This window comes from Rhodnius prolixus, unplaced genomic scaffold (assembly GCF_049639745.1).
Source record: "Rhodnius prolixus isolate KJV_2025 unplaced genomic scaffold, Rpr scaffold_6, whole genome shotgun sequence".
Taxonomy (NCBI): domain Eukaryota; kingdom Metazoa; phylum Arthropoda; class Insecta; order Hemiptera; family Reduviidae; genus Rhodnius; species Rhodnius prolixus.
The window spans coordinates 25,958,814-25,972,235 of NW_027411634.1; the positions used below are offsets into that span (position 1 = coordinate 25,958,814).

Here is a 13,422-nt window from a genome sequence, read left to right on the forward strand (position 1 = left end):
GCACTTTTTGACGATCAACCCTTATACAACTGTCCTACCGGACAGTTTTAATGCCCAGACTGGAGACGCATACAAAAGGCTGTTACCAATTATTGACTTAAACAGGTATATTCTCGAACTCCAAGACTTAGATTTTCCTTTGCTAAGAATATCAAAGACACTACCGGAAGCCATGTTAGCTTTGCTGATGGCTGACAAAAGGTTTTCTCTAAACATGCATGAAGATGAAAAAGTTACACCTAAATAAACATAATTGTTACCTCGATTGGCTCACCTCTATAAATAAAAGTTCTTTTTAACACAGAATGTCTGCCATTCAACTTAAATTTCATAATTTTAATGATAGAACTATTGCTATTTTTTTTACTCAAATATTTGGGATCTGTAAGATCTAGACTGAACCTCATTGTTCGAATCCGCATTTACGTATCAGTTTCAGCAAAACATTTTTTAGAAGTATTTAAAAGTCTAGGAAAATTGAAAGTAGATAGATGTGTTTTAAATTTTTCTTTTATGTGTTAAACATTTTTCTATGAACTGTCCGAGGTATCCTACTTTTGTCCAGGTAAGGAAGTACGATCTGGTAGTTGTAAACTAGAGCACAGGTAGCCTGTCTAAAAGTTATTTTCTGACACTTTTAAATGTTCAATTTCATTTTACACTTCCGGAAATATTTGTTCTAGAAAAATTAAATGATAAGTTACGTGTTAAGTGATACTGGTTGAGTAGAAAAGATAGTTTAGTCATCTGTTTATATGCAAGTTGAAGTTCGCGGTAGAATAGGGAGGTCTGAAGTACACAGAATGATCAGAACGGGTACTTTGAATGCTTTTCAAGCGGAATCAAGCCTCTACAGGGAGGCAAATTAAAATTGTATGCCATTGCCTCAATTGTTCAGCGTTTCATTTTTCGAAGCAGAATAAAACTAAACTTGTTGAAAATGATGGTTGTATAGCAAAAGGAGTAATACTTAACAGGATTGAGTATAGATAGCAGCAGTGTTCCCTGTTTCCCTAACTTGAATGATATGAACTACGGAAACATTTTAGTTCTATTTCACCCTCCGTACGTTGAGTAACAGAAATTTGCTAGTCTTTTTTTTATATATATAAATTGAGTTCGCGAGTGTTACGATGTCTAATTTGTTTCGCAAATTTTTTTATTTAAAAAAATTAAAATAAATAAAAAAAAGAACAAATTAAAGTAAGTTAAATAAATTATAATGCCACACGCAAAATTAATTGTAGATATTTGATTTTTTTTACATTATTTCTAGTGTTGGCACTGAAACTTTTTTATTTTTTGTATTAATTTACGAACAGTTTTCATTCATAAAAATACTATTAGCTTTTATTTTTTGTCTGAAATACAAATTTAGGGATAATCCGTCGTCAATTAAACAAAAAACTTCCAAGTTAAGTCTCTGATTTACTGTGAATTTACAACCTGTTGTTCACAACTAGGCAAAGCATCTTAAATCTGATGATAGATATTGCCAGTGCACTGTTTTATTTTATTTTTTGTATTTAATCTCGAAACACCTCAATTTTATACTTATTTATGAACATTTAAGAACTAAAATTGGAGAAGATGAATTTTTGTTTTCAGTTTAATAATAAACAGGTATTTCGCATCCAGTGACTTGAAAGTTTTTGTTGTTTCCTCGCATTTCTACAAAAAGCTGAAAAAATTCAACTGCGCGCACTCACCACAAACTTTTTTCTAATTAATATTTTCAAGCTTCTAACTTTTTTCAAATTCCCAATTAGCTGACATTCTCATTCTATCTAAAGTTAACTCAGTGTAAAATGCTGAACATAACTCTCCCCTACAACATACTGCCCCTATAACGAATTTCTCCAAGCTAATTTTCTGAATAAATGTAACAGAATCTGCGTCGAAAATGGTAAATTTTAATTTCCATTACTGGCCTGCAAGCTTCGGTAAATTCTATTCGACTAAAGTGGTACAACGTTGAGTAGTGAATTGTAGTAAGGCATTTTCGTTAAATTTTTGATTCTTAACAATATCATGAAAATTTATTTAGTTGAGTATTTTTTTTGTACAACACTATCCCATCACCAGACAAGTGAGTTATAAAGGAATCCTGGATAGAGAAAATCTTAACAGCAGGATTTGAACCTGGAATTACCGTGTGGGAATCCAATATACTAACCATTGAACACTTTCCTATCTATGTGGTTCAGTATTATTATGATTCCACATTGTTTTGATGTAATTAGAAAAATAAGAAATAAGATTTCTGGCCTGAAACATTATCTCATTTCAATATTTTCATAAATAATTGCTTTCAAATTGGGAAGTTTACTTATACATTTATTGCCTACTATTCATTCTTCACTTGAAAGAAAATTCGAAAAAAGCTTAACCAACCTTCTCTGGCTTATTTTCTTTGGGAAATATTTCTTATAGAAATTATGGTCCTTTACGTGTGTCCTTAGCACACAAGATTTGAAAAACATCCTTTCAGAAGTTTTCCAGAATACCCAAAATAACTGAAATCAAAATCGATTCATTAAAGAGGCACTTCTTTAAGGCACGATATTTTTGGCCCAAAAACCAATTATCGAGAGGTAAATCGTGCTGTCATAGATTTGAAATATAACCAATTTGAATTTTTCTTTGATTTTCAATGTTTGGCGGCTCGCTCACCCACAAAGAGAATTATTATTTTCGTGATGATTTTTTTTTTTTACCCTTAAAAGCGAGACATTTCGTTCGAAAATCGAAATAGAAAAATCTGCTCGAACTTCTTGCAATACCTTCTCTTTCGAGCAGAGTAACGAAAATTAAAAAATTAAATTACACCAGAATGACACAGAAAAGCATGACGATATTAAATGATTGACTGTAATTAGATTTTTTAATTGAAACTATAAATAAAATGAAAGAAAGTTGAATAATGCTTTATACACTTCTAATTTAATCACATAGTTCAAATAAATTAAAAAGTTCACATTTAACATCAGATTTCAAGTAAATTTATTTTAATTATTTAATCTTGGTTTTTAATATATTTGGTAAATTTGAGTTTAATTATTTATATTGAGTTGGCGCTTTCGCTATTGTTAAGGCCATTTTGTTTAGGGAGTAACAGTATGGAACAGCAATAAGATCACGCTTTGTAACGAAATATAAAATTTGGTTCCAATTATATTGGTCACATTTCTAGAATGATTTACTTTTTATCCGAAAGGTAATGTCTTGCAGTACATTAATTCAATCCTTAATACTTAATTTCAATGAAATGATCTTCAATACTTAATTAATCAATGAAAATAATATTTTTTCGAGAATAAATTTCTATATTTTTACATGATTCTCAATTATTGGGCTTTTAAAACAAAATTATTTATTATAAAAATTAAATAAAAAACTCTAGATAACTTGGGTACTGAATTTCCATCCTTATATTAAAGCAGTTAGGCACGCCAAGATTGTGCATGCTTTTTCAAACAATTTAACCATTCTCCAATTCAAAGGTCCAATATCTTTTCCAATATAATCTAAATTTTTCAAACTATATCTTGGTATTTACATATAGGAGTTTACTTTCGCAGCAAAGTAAGTAAGAATTCTTTGCAGTAGGTAATTGATTTTTTTTATTATTTCCGAAAAAGTGATTCGAAAATATTCCGTTCATAAAAAGATACGTCTTAAATTATTAAAGTTAATATTTCTCTTAATGAACATTTCGATGGATGAAACCGTATGAAATTTCAATGCTTTTATAAACAGACAAATTCAAGTTTTACCCTTTACTTCCTTCGTTGTGAAATATTATTTTGTAAATTTTCGATGTGATAACTAAACTTATCAATCATGTCATTCATGTTTTGATACGATTTATGCAGATGGTATCTTATTGAAACTGCCAATTCATTTAGCAATGTACGACAAATTACTTATTCTCTTAGCCAATATGCTAATTTTGAGTGTTGGAGTTATTTGTCCAAAAATAACTGCAAATGTTATTTCTTATTGCCGTAAAAATATTAGATATGCACTTAGTAATACAACTACGTTATGCGGGTTTAGCATCTCTAACTTCTTAGTACAAAATATCTTTGTCCCATTTATTTGTCGTTAAATATTCCTTATCATGTCTCTTTATAATTTAATTAAATACTTCTTTTTCTTTTTAGATTTTCTCATTCCAATTTTTAGAATATTCTGTGTGTGCGATGGCATCACTAAGTTATGCTGACTCTATTAGTTATGCTTTATGTGTCTGGCTTATCACAAAGCTGTCCTAAGTTACTATAAAAGCAGTATTAAATATAATTTAGGGATAATTGAAAGTTTCTTTTTAGAAAATTATCAATCATCCAGTCATTGAAAGTTGTTAATTCTAACAGTAGTGAGTGACATAGTTTGCTACAAGATAAGATCAATGCATACTTAGAGGAATCTTTCATCATTTATATTTAAGAATTCACAGCAGACATTCTTATAAACTATCGCTAATTTTAGCACTTGAATGGCTTGTATTTTCCCTGTATGCTAGACTTGGAAGTCCGTATGTGGTTCAATCCAGTGTAAACAACCGAATTGCTCTAGGACCTTTACGATCTGAGTGAGATCATTTAACTTGATACAGAGGAGTCTGACTTGAGAATAGTTGTATCTCTTTTAGAAAACTGGCCTTGATTCGTGTCTCAAGCGTGAACTTGCCTTGACCATGAAATACTCACCATTGAGTAAATGAGCTTATTTTACCTGAAAATTATTAAGATTTGTGGAAATTTAGTTCAACTTTCATTTTTTTTTTTTAATCTCCCATCCAATTCCTTCTTCTTTTATTTTATGCCACATCCTGGAATAAAGGTTTTTGGTTGTAAAACCTACGATACACTTTTAGCTGATAAGATGAGATTTTTTTAAACCTGACGGTCTTAGTGTGTTAAAGATACAAAGTTGTGCCAAACTTCTGAGTTAACAGAAGAATGTATGTTTTTTCTCCTTCAGGCGTTTCGAATGAAAGACGTAAGATAAATATCCGTTTTTCCCTTCGATTCACCCATGCTTTGTAGATTATAATAACAAAATAAATAGCAATTATTTCTTACGTAATTTGAGTTAGCACCTTCATAGATTAATTGACAAACTGCACTATTTAACGCGTTTGAAGGAGAGTTAGAATGTAGATTAATATCATCAGTTTAAAATATACTTTACTATCTGGTAGGCATAAAACATGTTAATGCAAGTACGATAAGAAGTCATTCATAGACCTCATTTATATGTTTTGATTGTATCGCATATTTTAGTGTTATCATTAAATGAATATATTTTTTGAATGCCCTGGTTTTTTTGATAATCGATGCAGAGAGTATTCGGGAATACATAAATTCACATTTTAGCACTTTAACTTGCACCTTTTAAAGAGAAATTCGTCTCTTGCATACACGACCAATATATGAGCCATTCCAATGCACAAATCGATTACCTACACTTCTTGAAATATCTTAAATTTAAACGTCAAAGCTCTTGATTCAGTCATATTATTTTTATTATAAATTTCCCAAATAATTAAGATTAATACCATTAAATGACAAAAATTTTGTTGGCTATTGAATAATAAATAATTTATTTCAGAAGCCATTTTTATTCAACTTCGTGCTCTAATTTAAATCGTTGTAATAATTCAACTCAAATTTAGTAGCAGCCGCTAAATGATAATGGTAAATTTATAAAAATGAACGGAATTTTAAAAAACAATGTGCATTACTTCGTAGCATTTCTTCATTTTCTGTTTCAAGTTTATCGAGTTGTATAGTGAACAGCTCATATTATGGTCAAAAAGGTTTTGCATAATATAAAAAAGAAAAGAAGTTATAGCCATTGAAATCTAAAAAATATATTTTATATTACTTTCCGACGGACTGTGGAAAAATGGTCTTACGTTTGTACGTGACAAACGCCATTTTCTGATGCTCTACGGTCTTTATTATGTCAGAAAACATAATTTTTTATTGTACAAAATTTTATTTGACCAGTGCAATAAAATATTTTATTTTTTGTTATTTAACATACACAATAATAATAATAATAAAAGTTGCATAAATGAAACTGCAGTCGGTCCGTGAAATATGCATCTTGAAAACGTGGGGACATGCCTTCCAGAACCCTTTTGTTGGGTAGGAGAAAGATGTCCGCAGAGGTACTCTCTGGACCAGCCTTAATGGTATGCAGGTTTCCTCATAGACATTCTCGTCATAGAGAGAACCCAGAAAAAGCTGGATTTAGAACGAGATATACTTGCAGCTTCTGTAGGGAGATGGAAGAAATTCCAATACACCTCCTAAACTGAATGCGATGGCATTATTTAAGGAAAATTTCAGACATGTGGGAAACTACCAGGTGTTTCAGTTGTTTACATTCTACCACCCACCTTGAGCGCTTGGAGTCTTCAGGCTTCAAATTCTCGAAAGGGCGTCGAATTCATGTAACAGAATTGGCCAATAGAATCTGTGGGTGAGGAGTAGACTTTTTTTGCTCCCAAAACAAAACACAAGGAATCTGTCTCCCCAAAATCAATGTGAAACATGATAAAGAAGTTGAAGTTCTATGTAGATTTTTAAGAACAATAAAACAGTATCAAGTTAAATTTAGAAAGGTCTAAAGATATGTATCAAACTATCTTACCTATTCGCATACATCTATTTTTACATCCACTTTTTAAAATAATGACGAAATAAAAAATTAAAAGCAATTCAGAAAATTAAGTGTTAAACAGTTATTGTTTCTACGCAGTTAAGTACATAGTTCAGGTGTAAAATCTGGATAACCTTTCTCAAAATAACTTTTCTGATATTCTCAAGTTTCTAATTCACAAATTTTCTTCGGATGATTAAAAATTATGATAAAAAGTTATAAAACTAAGTTTGGGAAGTTTACAGATAAGTTTTGGAGCCATTGAAATTGAATTATTTCATTGAGTAAAGGAGATACTTAACGCTATTTGAGGAACACATTTAATTCCTCTTAACTGTACACAAGAGTTAGGAGCGTTCTTCATAGGCAATGTACCCGCCTCTTTCTACTCTTAATCGAATTTTACGGGTATAATGATTCAAATAATATCAATAAATGAACGTATATTCAATTAATACAGGTTTCCAAGAAAATTGAAGGAACTGTTTCAGAGAAAATCTCAAAATAATGAAAAGCTTATCAATTAAGTGGCGCTTGAGGTATTACAGCCAATTTTTATCAAATTTGGAAATTTACATTTGACTCTTATTAAAAAAGTGTTATAACTAGGGAACGGATTCGTATGTATTTACATATTTTTTTCTAGGCAATTTACAGACGTTTTTCAACTAGAAGTATTCATACTGACACTTTTTAAGCCGTTTGAGTCTACTTTTATTTCACATATTTCCACATATTTGGATGTTATCACATATTTATACATATTTGATTTAAATAAATAAATATTTCTACATATTTAATCAAAATATGTACATATTTTTCATTTTGGGCATATTTTCTTAATTGGGAGGTGGTTGACAGGAACTGTGAACCACAGACTGTAGGGCTGTGAATCACAGTGGGTACAATGGTTATTGTAATTTACACAGAATGCTGCTAAACAGTGACGGGCACTTTGAAGTTGTCTGACGTTGTCTGTTCTTTCAGCTCGTTCGTTGAAGTGTCCAATTCATTTCGTTCGGTCACTTAGTGTATTCTTTTTTGGGTGAAATGCCACGAACATCGGCCTCAAACAAACAACTGGTTGCTAAATATCTTCGCGAGTTTCCAGCAGAACTTTTTCGAAGTGATGGAGACATTTTGTACTGCACAGCTTGTGACAAGCGCGTTTCTTGCTCTCAACGTTCCCAAGTCACCCAACATATTGCCACCGGATCGCACATAGAGAATAAAAACAGAAAGAAAGAGAGGACGATTGAAAATTTAACACATCTTTTTATAAATAGTAAAAATGTTCTTTGTTGTATAAATCATTATAACTTATAAAAATAAATTATTTAGTTCCTAATAAATTATTATAAATTGTAAAAATGTTCTTTTCTTGTATAAATAATTATAACTTGCCCCCCCCAAAAAAAAATCCATTTTCATAAAAAAAAATGTCCATTTTACTTAAATATTCCAGAAAATATGTAATGGTTTTTGAGGGGATGTTGGTTGTAGACGTTGATGGATAAATAACACTTTTAGTATCGCTATAAGACTTTATATATTTATATGACTGACTGCCAAGGACTGTATACTTTACACTACTAGAACAGAACAGACTGACTGACGTGGCTAAACGATGTGTACAACTCAAGTGTAAGACTGAACAGAACTTCCTTTGACTTTTCCCTCGTTTTTATATACATTCCCGAGCCTCCCCTCTCTGTGTGCCAAGGGGGCTGTCTCTCTCTCTCTGGCTAGAGTGGATGAGCGGTGGGGGTTCACTACCCCTACGCTAGAGTGGATGAGTTGTGGGGGTTCACCACCCCTACAAAATATTTTAAGAAAATCACATATTTTCCACATAATTGACGAAAATAAATGCATATTTTAATTAAATATTTGGCATTTTTAAATACATAAAAATCAGTTCCTTAGTTATAACCTTACAAAATGTATGACAAAATGTCACTTCATAGGAAAGTGTAAACATCCTCCTCTCCTGAAAGGCACTGAAACGAATTTTGCTTGGAAATATCTCAAAAAAGGTGTTAACAAAAACTATTATTAAGCGGGGAACAGCCTATTTTTAATTTGTATATCAACCAATAAATAATTAAAACTCACTCGATATCGAAAGTATAAGTTCAAATGGTCGATAAAACGGTGTCAGTAAGTTCTAAAATGATAAATTTAAAAAAACCGTAATGTGTAAAAATTTATTAGAGTACAGACAGTATGTTTTTCTTTTTTTTAATTCTAGGCGCGTCAATACTTGAGCACCCGGAGCTATTTTCAGTTCATTACTGTCCCGGCCTCCGGACAGGATTCTCTCGTTATACTGTCCATCATCTACGGGAAACATAATTATTGTAATGACAATAATAGAGACAATGAATTTGTAATGAAGTTATAACAAATACGAGTACATAAAATAATTTAGATCACTTTAATACAAAAACAAATACACAATACAAAGGAAAATATAAAGTAGTTTATGATCAAAGTAAAACAAAAAATCTGTCAACTAGAAACATAAGATATCCTGCTTAGTATGCAAATCTTGTATCCTCTGGGGCAACCGGCTTTAAGAATAGAAAAAGCAGCTTTGTTAGCGAGATGTAAATAAATACAGATCGACTGCGTCTAGTTAAAATTTTCTTTTTTTACACACTACTCAGTTCAGATAATTTAATAAAAATTTGATTCGTTTATATGATATAGATTATACATTCAGAAAGTCCAAAATAATAATAATTCTGAAAAGTAACGAGGAATTTGCAAATTAAATTCACCAACAAATATGATTTCAAAGCACTACAGGGCCAATTATTATCTCTCAAATGACATCAGTACAAAGTATAAAGACACGATGTATTCTAAAAAACATAGTTTGCTTTTTAAAAATATTTTCCAAGTCCATCAATTAGAAAAATAAAATTAGTTTTCCACTAATTGGCATTACTAAAAGCCTTTTCAAAGTAGACGTGGTGTGGGATTTCATTGAAATGCTAGAATGGAATATCGTGCCGTCATTTATATACAGGGTGATCCATTTAAAACGCACCAATCGCTAATAACTTTTTAGGAAAGCGGGATTTCGAAAAAACCCACGAAGTAAACTATATGTTTTTTTTTTTTTGGTTTAGTTTTCAAATTTTCCGATGCTGTATCTTCATTTTGGCGAAGTTACGGCTAAAAACCTGATTAGAATTTCACAAGGACCACTAGGTTTTGACAATGATCATGAGAACTACATAAAAAAAAACCTGTGAAAAATGACGTTGATCCCGTTTCGATATCCCTAATATTAGTTGTGATAAGGGAAGGGATTAGCTATGAGGTTAGCATACTGGACTCCCACGCGGAGGTCCCGGGTTCGAATCCAGCAGCTGACCATTAGATTTTCTCTTCCTAGGAGCTTCTTACAGCTCACTGTCCGGTGATGGACAGTGTTGTCTGTAACGAGAGAACACTGTCCGGAGGCCGGCAGTGCACTGGAAAAAGCTCCGGGCGCTAATGACCTCAGCTGTTGATGCGCCAAAAAAAAAAAAAAAAAATTAGTTGAGATATTTAAGATTAAAGTTACAATTTTATCTATTCGTGAACGGTTTTCGATATTAATTTACCACCAGAAATACACGTTTTGGGAGGCCCTCTGACTGCAAAAAATGTTATTTGTGACGCTAAGAACAAAAATAGTAGTAGTAGATAACAACAAAAACTTTTACACACTGATGTCCCAAACATACACAGTATATAAAAGTTATAATATATTTACATTATATAACATCAAGCCTGCAAATGTAGCTGATGTATACGATAAATTTGGGTTTAGTAAACCCAATGGCAAACTATAGTTTATCACAAATAAATTCTCACATTGAACGCAGCGGTACGTTTTTTTATAGTTTTACGCTAAAACTCGTAAGGAGCCACAATTGATTTTTTAGATCGCAATGGTCTTGGCTAACAGTCACATATTTTACAATTTATAATATGTAGTGAGACAGTTGGCACACTGAGCATATCAGAAGAATGAGTGAAATTTAATTTAAATCAAATCTGAGAAAGCTTTAAAGAAGATGAAAGCCAGTAAGAAATAGGAAAACAAATTTTTGCAGCAATGACTTTTTTGGAAAAGATTTATTAGATTGGGTTTTTAAGAACATGCGTCCAACAAAGCACGCCTAAAATGAATTAGCAATGAAGAACCAATGGGTGATTTTGATAGTTTTGCGATTTTCGCCCATATTCAAAGGCTGATTCGTCAGGATGGTGGAGAAAAACATGACTTTTGCTAATAAAATTTTTGAAATTTCACCACATTATCTACTGAATTTTTTTTGGGTTAATGTGTTTCAGATTCAAGTTAATGAAGATAGGTAAAAATTTGAAACCAGTTCGAATGACTTGACTGATAAAATGAGTAATTTTTGTTTTGTACGAGGGTCGTTTGAAAAGTCCGTGCAAAAATAAAAACTACTTAATTTTTTGGGGTAAACCTTTTTTATTTTTCAACATAGTCTCCTTTTAGGCTTATACACTTCGTCCAACGCTGCTCTAGTTTGTTGATCCCTTCCGAATAATAGGATTTGTCCAAGTCTGAAAAATAGCCATTCGTTTCTGCAATCACCTCCTCGTTTGAATAAAATCTTTTTCCCGCCAGCCATTTCTTCATATTGGGGAACAAATAGTAGTCCGAGGGAGCCAAGTCTGCAGAATAGGGGGGATGTGAAACGGGTTGGAACCCTATTTCCATTAATTTTGCGACCACAACTGCTGAGGTGTGAGCTGGTGCGTTGTCGTGATGGAAAAGGACTTTTTTGTGGGCCAATCGTGGGCGTTTTTCTTGCAGCTCGGTTTTCAAACGGTCCAATAACGATGAATAATATGCACCTGTAATAGTTTTACCCTTTTCCAGATAGTCGATGAGGATTATTCCTTGCGAATCCCAAAAGACAGTCGCCATAATCTTTCCGGCCGAAGGTCTTCGCCTTTTTTGGCGCAGATTCCCCCTTGGTAACCGATTGTTTAGATTGTTCTTTGGTCTCAGGAGTGTAGTGATGTATCCATGTTTCATCCAAAGTGACGAAACGACGCTTAAAGTCCTGCGGATTCTTCTGGAACAGCCGCAAACCGTCCTTGCAACACTTCACACGATTTCGTTTTTGGTCAAGCGTGAGCAATCGCGGCACCCATCTTGCAGATAGCTTTGTCATGTCCAAATGTTGATGCAAAATATTATGTACCCGTTCATTCGAGATGCCCACAGCACTAGCAATCTCACGCACCTTCACTCTTCTGTCATCCATCACCATATCATGGATTTTATCAATGATTTCTGGAGTAGTAACCTCAACAGGGCGCCCAGAACGTTCAGCGTCACTTGTGCCCATATGGCCACTCCGAAAATTTTGAAACCACTTATAAACTGTTCTAATCGAAGGTGCAGAGTCACCATAATGTTTATCAAGCTTCTCTTTAATCTCCTGAGGCGTTTTGCCTTTCATAAAGTAGTGTTTAATCAACACACGAAATTCTTTTTCGTCCATTTTTTGAAAATCACTCGACTTCCTCGATTCAAACGAATGCCAAACACAAAGAAATAGACCGATCTGGCTGAAACTTGGTGTGTGTTCTTCCAAAAGATGCTACTAACTAAACATAACCTCGATACGCGCCAGTAGTGCTATCTCTCTGACTTTGCACGGACTTTTCAAACGACCCTCGTTATTCTAAAATTTTAAATTAACATCAATTTGTCAATCTAATAATTTATTCAAATTTATTAATAAATAAAATCATCGATCAAAAGAGGGTTTCTTGATATCTAATTTTTTACAAGTTACAACTATGAATCGATCACGGCCGTAATTATTGACAGTTATATTTGTATAATTATCTATTAGACCTTGACGAAATTGAATTTATTTTTGTTTGTTGATTATTTATTAAAATATAGCTCTATTTATGTGTTATCATTCGATAAAACAATATTGAATAATATGTAATACAAAAGTAATGTTGCATGATGTATGGTAAAAACCTTTTACACGATATATTTAGAGCAAATAGTACGGCCAATTTCTGTAACTTCAAATTAACATTAAGAAATCCATATTTTTTGTTTACTCTTCCGTTAAATAATCTGTAGTTTTTAAATAATTGATATTCCATTTTTGCTTAAGTTTATATCAATTTTTCTATTCAGAGGATTAACTTGGCATTTTATTTTGTTTAAGGAAGTTTCTTAGTTGTGGACAAATTTGCATTTTCTTGTTTCTTTTATAAGTTTTTTAGTAACTGAAGATCTCTTTCGATCAATATGCTTCTGATTTGACATGATTAGTTTACCTTCTGTTTGCTTCTTATGGAAATAATTCTCTTCAATACCATTCAATTTTCATCATTTATTGTTCCTTTGTTTCTTTATCTCAAAAATGAATTTAATTCTTTTCAAGATGTGTTTATATTATTCGTTGCAGCAATTTCGATCCACCCTTTTGGATTTTTATCTAAAAAAAGAAAGAAAAGTAATGCCTATTTTTGTTCCTCTACAATAACTAGTACAGATAATTAACTATAAATTTAGTTTCATGGTCACACCAGATTGGAACATTTTACAGTGAATATCAAAAATCCTTGTAGGGAAGATACAGTACTTCATGAGGTGATCAATTCTAAGTGCATTATTCTGTATACTGCGCATGTGCACTAGCAGGTCGAAATTTTACAGATTTTAAATAAAGTGGG

At 32.2% G+C, this 13,422-nt stretch overlaps 1 protein-coding gene across 2 annotated transcripts in view; it reads left to right on the forward strand.

Moving 5' to 3' along the window:
• Positions 1–1,053: 1,053 nt before the first annotated feature.
• The window catches only part of Oct-TyrR (Octopamine-Tyramine receptor), a 464,127-nt gene continuing 451,758 nt past the window's right edge, over positions 1,054–13,422 (forward strand). For both annotated transcript variants that reach the window (XM_074142584.1, XM_074142583.1), the window contains exon 1: positions 1,054–1,203. The gene's annotated coding sequence lies outside the window, so the exon portion shown is untranslated. The remainder of the gene's footprint in view (positions 1,204–13,422) is intronic.